The sequence below is a fragment of the Kogia breviceps genome, chromosome 5 (genome assembly GCF_026419965.1).
Source record: "Kogia breviceps isolate mKogBre1 chromosome 5, mKogBre1 haplotype 1, whole genome shotgun sequence".
In the NCBI taxonomy this organism is placed as follows: domain Eukaryota; kingdom Metazoa; phylum Chordata; class Mammalia; order Artiodactyla; family Physeteridae; genus Kogia; species Kogia breviceps.
This window is the reverse complement of record NC_081314.1, coordinates 105,668,765-105,682,012: the sequence shown is the minus strand read 5'-3', so window position 1 is coordinate 105,682,012 and position 13,248 is coordinate 105,668,765.

Sequence of the window (13,248 nt, the reverse complement as noted above, 5' to 3'; positions counted from 1 at the left end):
CAGCCATCTGAATGAACTCATAGCTTAATATAGATACAGATGGGTATAAAAAGTATTTCTAGGTATGTGAATATACACGTGTTAGAATACACACATACATCTACTTATTCTTATTCCCTTCCACTGAGTGGGAACAGAAGCAAAGACACCTTTCTTTTTGTTTTGTTTTTTTTTTTGTTTGGGCTGTGCCACGCCACTTGTGGGATATCTTAGTTCCCAGACCAGGACCGGGGATTGAACCTGCGCCCCGGCAGTGAAAGCACTGAGTCCTAACCACTGGACTGCCAGGGAATTCCCAATATCTTTGTTTCTAATACCATTCTTCAATAAAAGAAACCAGTTTCCTGGGAGAAATGGCTGATTCTAGGACCTAAGCAGGAAACATACATGATAAAACTGGAGCGTCTTGTTTAGTCAGATCAAAAAATAACTAAATGAAACCCATATTGATGGGATGTGAAAAAGACACAGAACCCAACAGAAACATCTCCCAATTGCCAAAGATGGAACATTTGAACAACAAAATAGAGCAACATTGAGCTACAACTCAAAGTAAAAAATAAATATCCATGTCCCTACTGAAGTGATATACATAAATGATCAAATAAATAAATAAATGGGATGGAAAAGACAAATGTCCTATACAGAAGAATTCCAAATGATTTATGAAACCTAAATGTAACTCCAAATAATTTATGTAACTAAGTGTATCCTTAATGTGATCATGGAACAGAAAAAGGGGAATTAAATTAAAAGCTGAAGGAAACTGAATAAAGTATCAAATATAGCTAAAGACAGTATATCAAAAGTGTTGTATTCAATTTATTTTGGACAGTTACATTCATGAATAAAGCTCAAGAAATCAGAAACATGAGGACATTAAAACTTTAGTTTCATGCTCTCTTCACGAGAATTTCTTTTATATATACTGACTACAAATCAACAAATTACCTCTATAACATGTTTCTACATTATGTTGAAATTCCAAAGGTTAGATTTCTTGATGAAATGTTCATTTCCCCATGTATTCTCTCTTTCATGTTCTTTCAAATTAGCCAAGAATAATGCCTGAGGCTCACTCATTCAAAGAAAATAGAAGACGAAATATCGAGAGTTTGGAACAAAATTAGCTATTATATGTGAAAGAATAAAAAATAAGTTTCCCATTTGCAATAAGATATTTCTTGTACTTGAAATCTCAAGAAAAGGGAACTACCTGAATGCAGAAGCCATGGAAAATTATAACAAAGTCAAAATTTTTTTTAAAAGACTTTTAAATCTATTCACATATAAAATCATCCTTTAATTCTCACATTAAATATCATTGTGCTAATGGTTATTTCTACTGCAAGTCAAGAGATAACTTAAGGGCTTCCCTGGTGGTGCAGTGGTTGAGGGTACGCCTGCCGATGCAGGGGGCGCGGGTTCGTGTCCCGGTCCGAGAGGATCCCGCGTGTCGCGGAGCGGCTGGGCCCGTGGGCCATGGCCGCTGGGCCTGTGCGTCCGGAGCCTGTGCTCCGCAGCAGAAGAGGCTGCGACAGTGGAAGGCCCGCGTACCACAAAAAAAAGAGATAAATTGGTATATCATGTCCTTTTGTTTGCTCACGATATTGTAACATTATTATATATTTCCTTTTATAAATTACTAGAAAAAATATTTTAACATCGTTTTGTATAATGATTAGTTTTTCAAATGTTATACCATAAGAAATTATTTCACATTTCTACTTCAATAAGTAGAAATAAAATAACTTTTCTATAATTTCAGATTTTATATTTCCATCAATGAGATAAATATGGTTTTAAAAATCAGAATCACTATGGTCAAGCTTAAGTCAATATAAACTGTGTAATCTCATTCATTTTATTCGAAATATCATTGATTCAAGAATCACTGATATTTAATCAATGTAAATTTGAGTTTCTTTAAAGAATGGACATCATTTTTAAATTAACTTTTATTTTATTCCCTTTAATATTTAAGAAATGACATACATGGGGATGAAAATTAGGCTGATGTGTAAAATTTATGTTGATCACATTCTTTGGAAATATATCGTATTTCACATTTGTGTCTCAGGAATTTTAAAAATTTCTAGTACCTATATATCTTTAGAAACACTGACTACTTTAAAATGACATACATAAAATACCTTAAAAAACAAATTGAAAAATTATAAGAAACTCTTGATCTCCAGCCCTACCTCTACCATCTCCAATATTTTTTTTCCTTTTATATGACAGCAACAGAAGGCAGGAAAGTAAACATGAAACTATGAGAACATAATTTATTTGCAGAAATATAAAAAAAATATCAATGACAGGAAGAGTTCTGCTGTACCCCTAAGTCTTCAAGCTCACAAAATTGGTATGATGCCAATTATATACAATTCATATCCATTCCCATTTGATCTTATCCTTTTCCAATGAAAAAGCAATGATACACCTCACTCATTCCAACCCTGCCCAATGTAGAGTCAGCCATCACAAATTCTTGTTTAATTTCTTTGAGTAATGAGCAGTTTTGCTCAATGTGATATCATTTTTACGAGAAGGGAACTCAGCATAGAGTCTGTTTCAGTTGAACCCTCCTCTCTCCATTGTATGATGCAACTATATTCTTAAGTCTTTTCACCCAGGAGCTCTCAGCTGTCTAAACACACTGCTGGGACCCACCCACTTACTCTCACGTATTTTCACATGACCTCCTACCAATTCGTTTTCCTAAATCAATAATTTAATAAATAAAATTTATTTTATTTATAATAACAGTAATATGAAAATAGCAAGAAAAAATAAACTAGAAATAGAATACCTATAGTTAGAGATATAAAAATCCACTGGGAAATATAAAGAAGGCTAAAATAAGTATATAGAAAACATTCAATAAGATATTTCAAAGATGGAAATATAAATTGCTAACAACTTAACATGGAAATCCACTGGGATCCTTATCAAAATCCTGGGTTTTTTATTTTCTTGTTTTGCTTAGTTTACTTATCTTTTGTTATTATTTCTAGATTTTGGAACTGTAACAAGTGAGTATGAATTTTATCTAGTAAAATAAATATCTGTAAATAGCCAGGAAATTCTTTGTTAAAAGTTTTAAGGTGTCATATTTTTATAAAAAGTATTATAAAATTATAGCAGTAAAGTTGACTGGTAATGGTTCACAATTAGATTCAACTGAGATAATCAGTAATTGATCTCAAGTAAAAATGAGCATTCATTACGTACTAAATACTATTTTAGTGAATTCTTTTTCATTTCCAAACGACTGGTACAAAATGACTCAAGCCAAAGATTAAGGATGGCTTAAGGCAGGGTTTAAAAGGTGCTTAAATTATATCTTATGCCACCAGGAATAGATTTTCTATCTCTCTTTCCTGTTTTCTCCCAAAGCTCTCCATGTTCAGCCAGTTTTCCATTCAGGCTTTCAAGATAGATGTTGTACCTACAATATTCTATTTCCTTTTTTTTTTAACATCTTTATTGGAGTATAGTTGATTTACGATGATGTGTTAGTTTCTGCTTTATAACAAAGTGAATCAGTTATACATATACATATGTTCCCATATCTCTTCCCTCTTGCATCTCCCTCCCTCCCACCCTCCATATCCCACCCCTCTAGGTGGTCACAAAGCACCGAGAGCTGATCTCCCTGTGCTGTGGCTGCTTCCCACTAGCTAGCTATTTTACGTTTAGTAGTGTATATATGTCCATGCCACTCTCTCACTTTGTCCCAGTTTACCCTTCCCCCTCCCTGTATCCTTAAGTCCATTCTCTAGTAGGTCTGCATCTGTATTCCTGTCTTGCCCCTAGGTTATTTAAGTTCAGTTGCAAAATCACAAGAATTTCTTTCCCAGAATATTTAGCAAAAATCCTAGGATGTCTTTTTTGATCAAATGGCAATACTGAAACCAATCAATGTGCTCATTGACTGAAGCCTGGTTCTTTTGCTCTTTAGTTAGTTTGGAGGTAGGGCCTCAATCATAATTCATATAAATTATTTACGTATTTTCCATATAGCTGATGCCTAAAACAATTTTTATCTCTATAAATGATACATGTCTAGCTTTCAAATTCATATATTCTAATTTTCAAGTTTAGCTTTATTATTTAATTGTTAAAATAATAAAAAATTGACTGAATTTCTTTCATAAAGAGAATCTTATAGAACTATATTATGTAATGCAGGAAGAAACAGCATCCAAAATGAAGGTGGATATACTTGCTTTGACTAAAGGGGAGGGATTATTTTTCTACTGAAAGTGGAGCAAACAGGGTAAATATAGAGAAAAGTTGATGGCTGAAAGAAGAGAGAATATTTGCCTAACGACACAATCAGGAAGAAAGATTACATGATGAAAGTAAAGAGGAAATAATTAGATTAAGAACCTTAAAGAAAACAATAAAAGGTACTGGGAAACTAGGGCAATAGAGGACAGTCCTCTTGAAATTAAAATATTTTTAGTTGAATCTAGGCACACATTTATTATTTTATCCGACAATAATATAAAGTTACTACCTTGGAGTGGGCATGCAGTATATTTATTTGATTGGGGTTTGCAGAATACCTGCAGCAGAAGGATAGAAAGGGCAATAGAATTGAGTATAACAAGAGCAAGAGATTGATGTTATAGATGAAGGGATCTGCGCTGGATAGAAAAGAAAAAGGATGGAACTGAAAAAAAACACAAAATGGAATTGGAGATCTTGATGAAACTGCAAAGATGGCTATTGATGTTGAGAGAGGGATAGAGCAGCAAAAATAGGAGACTATGTTCAAAGAATGCAATATTGATTTCCCAGCTAAAGAGATTTCAGTAAATAAACTCTGTGTTGTGACCATGGGAGTGAGACTGCTAAAGTGACATGTTAATAAAGATTATTCAGATTTAACTGGAATTCATGAAGGCTTTAATGTACCTTCTCTAGGCTTATCCAAGTTTAACCAATGTTGTAATGAAATGATTCTACGAGTGTTGGTCATAAGAATTTGATTTAGTCCTAGATTCCCCACAGTGTTTTCCAGCAATAGTTTTAGAAATGCAGAAGTGATTGTTGATGACATAAGGATCCCTAAACAGTGTTCAAAGTTTTATTCATGTATGTGATAACTCACCCACTTATTCTTTTTTTTAAAATTATTTATTTATTTTTCGCTGCTTTGGGTTTTTGTTGCTGCACACAGGCTTTCTCTAGTTGTGGCGAGAGGGAGCTACTCTTTGATGCGGTGCGTGGGCTTCTCATTGTGTTGGCTTCTCTTTGTTGCAGAGCACGGGCTCTAGGCACGCGGGCTTCAGTAGTTGTGGCATGCGGGCTCAGTAGTTGTAGCTCTCAGGCTCTAGAGCGCTGGCTCATAGTTGTGGCGCAGGGGCTTAGTTGTTCCATGGCATGTGGGATCTTCCCGGACCAGGGCTTGAACCCCTGTCTCCTGCATTGGCAGGCGGATTCTTAAGCACTGTGCCACCAGGGAAGTCCCACCACTCATTCTTTTTAAAAAATGTATATAGGATCTCTATTTGTCAGGCATTGTTATATACATGAGGAATATAAAGAATAATATGACACAATCTGTCCCAAATCTCTGTTTTTATGGGTATTATTATGGAAGAAGACATGAGACACAGTGGGAGAAAGAAGAGTAGAAGCCAGGAAAGGGATAACAGTTGAGAGCTCCATTCTCTAAAGTAACTAGAGGGAAAGAAAGGAAGGAAAGAGTAAAGAAAATAGATGCCTTACTCCAGAGAAATTTTTTAAGATGGGTTTCAAAACTACCAATTAAGATTAAACCCATAATCCTCTTAATCAAAGAGAAAAGAAAATGCTTTGAATATCTGAAATTTATCCTAATCAGGAAAATTACTGGAAGTGCTCTGATTAATATCAAATTCAGTGATTATTAACAAGGAGCAATGTGGCACATTAACACAAAAATTTAAAATATTAAATTCGATGAACTCTCATATTCTCACAAAGGAAGAAGGAAAATTATAACATTTAAATCTGGGAACGTACATTTAACTCAAACTTAAATGCTAAAATATACTATAAAAACTACTGGTAAAATAGTCCATATAGTTCTAGGACACAGATGTCATTCTTTATTTGCAGTATTCTCTATTACTAGATTATTTACAGAATGAAACAGAAATATTTTTCCAGCTATCCCAACCAAGAAATTATGAATACTTTAATATGCAATTTCTAAATTTACATGTACTGAGGAGACCTTTGAAATCTAGCTACTATGCAATTTATTTATATTTTTCATTTACCAGTGTTCATGTCTGTAAATCAGCTTTTCTTTATGACATCAAGATGATATATTGTGCCCAGGCCCTGTTTGCCATACTAAGATCCAGGCATTTCTGGATACATCCGATTAATTTCTAAGAAAGTTCTATTTATACAGAGGTCTTAGGGTAAAAGAAGACAAACACAACAAACTTGACCTAATGTCAAGCCACAGTCTTCTGAGTTAAAAAGAAATTTTGTGTAAGATACAATAACTATTACAGATTTAATGCTCAGCTTAGCCCTCAATGGATTTATCTCTGTCCTATGGCAGGCAGAGAACAGGAATGAAAAGTTGGAAAAGCTTATGCACTGAACTCTTTAAAACCTTTGGGTATATACAGAACTATTTTGAGATCTTTCCAATAATGTAATAAAAAAAGGAAAAAGAACCTTTCCCTATATATCTTTCAAGATAAGCTAGGCTATGCTATGTAACAGATAAACACAGAAATCTGTCTGATGTGAGCTGGAAAGTCTTTCTCCAATTTACAGCTAGAATATTTGGATCACATGATCTCCTGAACTGTAATGTTAGGGAGAAGAAGGCTGAGGAAGGCATACTACCTCTTAACTGCTTTGGTCCAGAAGTACCTTATGTCACTTCCACTCCTAATTCCATCACCGTGTCTCACCTAACTGCAGGGGAAGCTGGGAAATCACATGTTCCCATGAGCCCAGAACAAAAGAAAAAAATAAGAAAAACAGGATTTGGTGAAACCTATCCTCACACCAATCTGTCACTTTGATGCAGATTAATGTCTACTTTCATCATCTGTTTCCCAGAGGGCAGTGGGTACTAAGCTGGTAATTCTGGAGGGCTGTGGGAAAGCTCAAAATACAATGTTGAGCACCACTGGAGTAACAACTAAGCTTTACAGGTGCAGCCACATTAACAAAAGGAAGGGAGACTTTCCTATCCAAAAGAACCAGGGTGGCCCACAGAAGAAAAGCTCTGATGCTTGGACTCTGATCCATGCTAAGCAGTACAAATAGACTTGTTAATGAAAATATGCTGGTGAGGAATGGAGAAATTAAGGTTACACATGTGTTTATTTTATGTTTTGTCTTATTTCTTTTTTGTTTGTTCAACTTTTTAAGTGGTCTTACTTTAAATTTTCAGTCTGGTTCAATCAAAATAAAATTATTGGTATCCTGAAGTTTTTATTGGTGAATTTAAGGAGAGTCAAATTTAAGCAGTTTATCTTTAAATTTCCAGCTTGGAATGTTCTTGTTCTAGTCTATTATGCTCTATAAATATTTGTTGCTTCTTTTTATGTGTAAAGCATTACTAAAGGCACTGAAGGAAATAGAAAGTTGAATAAATGTTTCTTCCCCTAAGGAATAATCAGAAAAATTCAGTGGTGAGTTAAATTCATAAACAATTATGGAACAAAAAACAATGTTAAGTAAATGTGCAGTAAATGTGGCATAAAGTGATGTAGGAAATTTACAAAAGAGAACATATCTAGCTTGGGAATAAAGAAAAACTGGAAACCAATCTTCTAAATGTGTGTGTGTATATATATATATATATATATGTGTCAATATCTATATCTGTATCTCTCTATATATATTTGTATCTCTCTCTATATATATATCTATATATCTGTATATATCAATATCTGTATCTCTCTCTCTCTCTCTCTCTCTCTCTCTCTCTCTCTCTCTCTATATATATATATATATATATATATATATATATATACATATTCTCTTTAGGTTTCCATCCCAGCAATTCTCATGTATTTAAACACAGATTTTGTAAGAATTAACAAATAAATTTCTGATCTCCCTCAAACCCCAGATTATAATTTCCACTTCCTGTTGAACACATCTAACATGATCTTTCTCCCTCCTGAATGCTACTGGCACCAGTGTTTTTCCCCTCACACTAGCTTAAAACTGATTTGTTATTGTTAACTTTTCATTATGTATAATGATCAGTTGAAATTAACTTTCCCTCTGTTTACACTCTACCTTATCATTATTGAGCATTATCTCCCTGTTGTATCTCACTGTAATGTTATCCCTCTCTACACCTTCTAGTTCCCTTCTTAATGCCCTACCCTGGATACAGCCTACATCACCACATTCAGCTACCAATTCAGCCTTTCAATGCCCTGTCCTAATTCAAATACCACTCTGGGAAACCATCCCTAATCCTCTTAACCAAATGGAATGTTAAATTATTCAGAATCTATTTGGTTTATAACTCCTTATTCTATCCAACATTACACTGTTTTGCTTGCTTGTTTATCATTAGCGCCAGAACGTATTTATCTGCTTGAAGACAGAATATGTGATTGACAATAGCTTGTACTTGTTAGGTACTTAATATACATTTTAAGCTTAAATGAATTTTCTAAACTGACACCACTTCAAATTCTGAAAGAGAAATTATGAAGCCAGCTGTAAGAAATACCAAAATTCATTTTAGTCTCTTCAGCATTCTATAGTGTATAATTTAAACAATGATAATTAGAGAATTGATTTTATCAGTGGTATTTTTCCAATTTTAAAATATTTTTCATTGATAATCCCTTACGATAATATAATTTACTAAAATAATGATAGGCTTGGTTTCCAGAAAAAAAAATGTCTTCTTATATCCAATGGTTTCTTCTGCCCTCCCCCCCCCACCAAATATAGAAGTTTTAGAAATGGAAAAAGTGTACCTATTTATCACTTTGTAACAATGAAATGTTGTAACATTATTAACTCTAGGACAGCTTGTCAAGTCCCACCAGACATTGCAGGAAAAGGTCAAAATTATTTATACATTATTTTATACTCCAATATTAGTAATAGGTTAAGGGGAAGCAATTATTTAAGGGAAATAAATAGACTTTTTAAAGATCTCTAGTGAAAGTACTGCCAAGGAAAAAAATTATGGTATCATAGAACTCTAGTAAAAATGTCAACTTGCCTGTTTCAGTGTCTTATACATTGGTTGGTAGTTCTTCCAGGATATCTTTTCACAATGGAAAAGAATAAATTATGCCACCATTATGTGAAATATATGTACCCCCACAGAGAATGCTTTCCTTTATAGATCCTGGTTTACTGTGGCCTCATTCAGTTCATAAAACACTGACCTGTCAAAACATCTTATGATTAGTAGGGAAGTAAGTATATTTTGAGTATTTCAAGGGGAGTACTTGGTTTATTTTTCAGAGTACAGATATTTCAAAGAAAAATGTCTAATACTAGAAACAATAAAATTATGATTGCATGATGTTATATACTGTCTTTTGGCAGAAAGTAGCTTCATTCATTAAAGTAAGAGATTTCATTCTCTTTAAACACGCTTAAAATTTTATGAGATTACAGCAACATAAAACTTAGTCTAAATCACCAAAGTTTTTAGTTTATAAAAAACCAAAATCTGGAAAGTTTCCTTTTCCTGGGTCCATGGTCTTAGTCACTTTAAAACACTGTAATTAAATAATGTTATAATTGAGAGTTCATATAGTCATAAAAATCACTATTCAGTCATTCTTACATAGTCATTACAGGTAAAATGATGTGACAAATCTAATAGGAAATGACTAGTGTCTAAGGAGAGATAAGATTATGGAAAATATTTTTCTCTTCCCTTATAGAGAAAGATTATATATGAAGCCAAAAGTCAGGAACAGGTAGAAGTCTACACTGGCAAAGACTCTATCATAAATAATGGACAGGATCCCAGAATGAAGAACTGGAATCAAGGAGAGCTATATGGGACTCATTCATTCCTTAATACACAAATATTTACTGAGTGCCTGCTCAGTGCATTTCACTTCTCAAGGTAGTAGGGAAAGAACAGTAAATAAAGCAAACAAAAATCTGTTCTTATGTGGCTTGCATGATACTGAAGAGAAAGTAAACAAGCATAAATACAGGACAGTATAATATCTGACAGTAATAACATTATAAATAAATAGAGTTGGCTAAGGGAATAACTGATTTTCTGTTGGGATCTATGAATTGAGAGTGCTGGAGAGGACTGGAAGCCTAGAGGAGGGAAACAGTGTCAGGCTATTTCCTACCTATTCCTAATAGTGTTAGCTTAGCAGTGTTTCTTCATCCTTGTCGTGACCATTGAAACCAGCAGCAGTAGTTGATCCCGGTTTGTTGTCTTTCCAACAACCCCAGAAATACTCTCATTGGATCCCCTCAGAGACAACAGTACAAACAGCTAGCATCTTCTACATGGTTCCATCCTAGCATTGCCCCTCCCCTAACATTAGAACACCAGGACCAGCCAAGCAGTGTCCTCTAGAAGTCTGAGAACCAGCTTCATGATATCTTCCCCCAAGTTTTTAAATTTTTAACAAGTTCGACATTTTTCCTTAATTCCACAAACCTTAGGAAAGACAGCTGCTTTCCAAAGTTACTACTTCCATATCTCAGCATTCCCTTTTGGCTTTTTGCTCATTACCAGTATTTCAGTTTTTTTAAAAAATATTATGGTCTCATTAAAATAACCAGTGTTATTTCTGTATCATAACTGGACACTCACTAATGCACTCCTAAAAGACATATATAAACATATAATTCCCCTTCTCAATCAACCCCTATATGTGTGTAAAACACACACATACACACTCACATAAAGTTGCCTCTAACAGTGATCCCTATCTCAGTTCGCATCATATACCCAGCTTTGCAAGACAGAAGCCAAAAAATTTTTCTTGAAAGCTTTATCCCCTGCCCCCATATCAATACCTCACTAAAATCCAATTAATTTTTCTTCTTAAATATCTCTAAAACTCATCCCTTTATCTTCTTCTCCACTTCCACCTTACTAACATATGCCTTCCATAATATGTGCCACACGCATACACCATCCTTTACCTGGTCTACAGTAATGATGACCTAATTAGATATTTCTATTCATTCTGCATCTATCTTTACTCCATACTGACTGAGGCTATTTAAATACTTACATTGGTCATCTCACTCTCCACAATCCTCATTCCCTTCCTTAGAGTACAAACCAAAATCTTTCATGTCACGTATAATACCTTGCAGCATCTAGCCCTTGTCTGTCACTGCTGGTTCATCTTTCAATGTGTCCCACTTATATTTTGTATTTCATCACACTTAACCTTCTTTTAGTTTCCTCATTGTTCCAGGCATCATTCAGAGCTCCTTTATATGCTGATTCTTTTGCCTGTAATGTACTTCTATTCTCAAACACCTAATTGACTATCCATGGCTTATCCTGCATATCTTAGCTTAAATACCTCTTCCACATCAGTCTTTCCTGAATCCTTGAATTACATTTAGCCTTCCTATTATAATCTCTCATAGCATCACTTACATTTTCTCAGATTCCCACTCATTATTCTCTGTTCTAATTACTCACACAATATATGCAAAATAGAATAAATTCTAGTCAGTATCAATCAAATATAAAATATCAAAATACAAATTAAATTTTATATTGCAAGGAGCTACATAAACAATGGTCAATTCATGTGCTGATCTACCCCTATTTTAAGGCTTTCAAAGTTTAAGTTTTTCAAATGACTTTTCACTGGACAAGTCAATTTTTTAAATGGTTTACTAAAATATTATTCTGCAAAGAAGGTAATTTGGGATTCACTGGCTTAAATGAAGTTAATAAGTTTCTTTACTCTTGGACTTTGCAAAACATTTCAGTTGTCAATAATGATTATAAGTATAATGTATAATATATTTTATAAATATAAAAATAATTCTAAGTATTTCTCAATTTTTTGTGTGATACTAGGATCCCTTGCTAAAACTGAGGATACGTTGCTTAGCAGATGCACAGCACTGTGGTTTATATCTAATTTAAAGGACCAATAGAACTTTAAAGTTGAAAAAATAATGCTCTTTATATTCTAATATAGCTTGAAAAGCATAAATCACACTAAAAGTAAACCTACAGTTTCTAAATTATATGAAAAAACTGTGGCATAATTTCAAACTTGATTAAATCAATATTGAAGAAAACATTTATTGATTGATTTGAATCTGTTGAGCAAATGAGTGCAATTCTGATTAGCTCTTGATATTTCTTGACTTTTTTTGTTGTTGCACCATTTTTTTCTTTTATTTTCAATTATTTTTGTAATCTCTATATTTTATTCTATTGCCATCTAAACCAGGTACTATTGGGTACCAACAGTAGGAGATTAAATGTTTATAAATATTTAATAAAACATTATGGTCAACAAGGGCTAATTTTTGTTATTAATATTTCCATGAAGTTTATTAATTGCATTTAAAATATTTTATTTTGTTATATAACAGTATCTGTATATTAACCAGAATATATATAACCAGAATTTAAGAGTAGCTATGAAAAATAATTTATTTTATCTTTAAATATTCCCTTTCATTATTTACTGAAAAAATATAGGCAAGATAACTTAAAAGTAAAATATACAGTAATAAGTGTAATATTATCAAATTAAAGGAAAAATCAGTAGTTTTTGACCACATCTCTTTTCCTAGTTTTTCTCTCAAGAGGAAGTTAATTTTTAACATTTTAGCTGTTTTTCCTAATATTCATTTCCATAGTTCATATCTTGATATATCAATCTTAGTCATATGTTATAATAGATTAAAATTTTATCTTACTATCATTATTCTATCTCCTCCATTCTCTTATTTATGTCAATAATGTTAATTATATCAATACAATTGTATAAATATTGTTCACTGCTAATGGAATTAATGCACTCAGATTGTCTATCTTGTTTTTTATAGTTGAGGGTCTCTTGGAGATAATAACTGTCTCATTTGTACATGTGTATTTTTATATATATTTTAATTTTTTCCATCAAATCTAGCACTTACCTATTCTTATTTTATTTGAAATTCCCAAATATATGAAATAGTCTATGAAGTCCTTATCTTTTATTTTCTAATAGTTCCTCTCATTTTCCAAGATCCCTCTATCTTACTACTTTAATGTACAGTAAATGA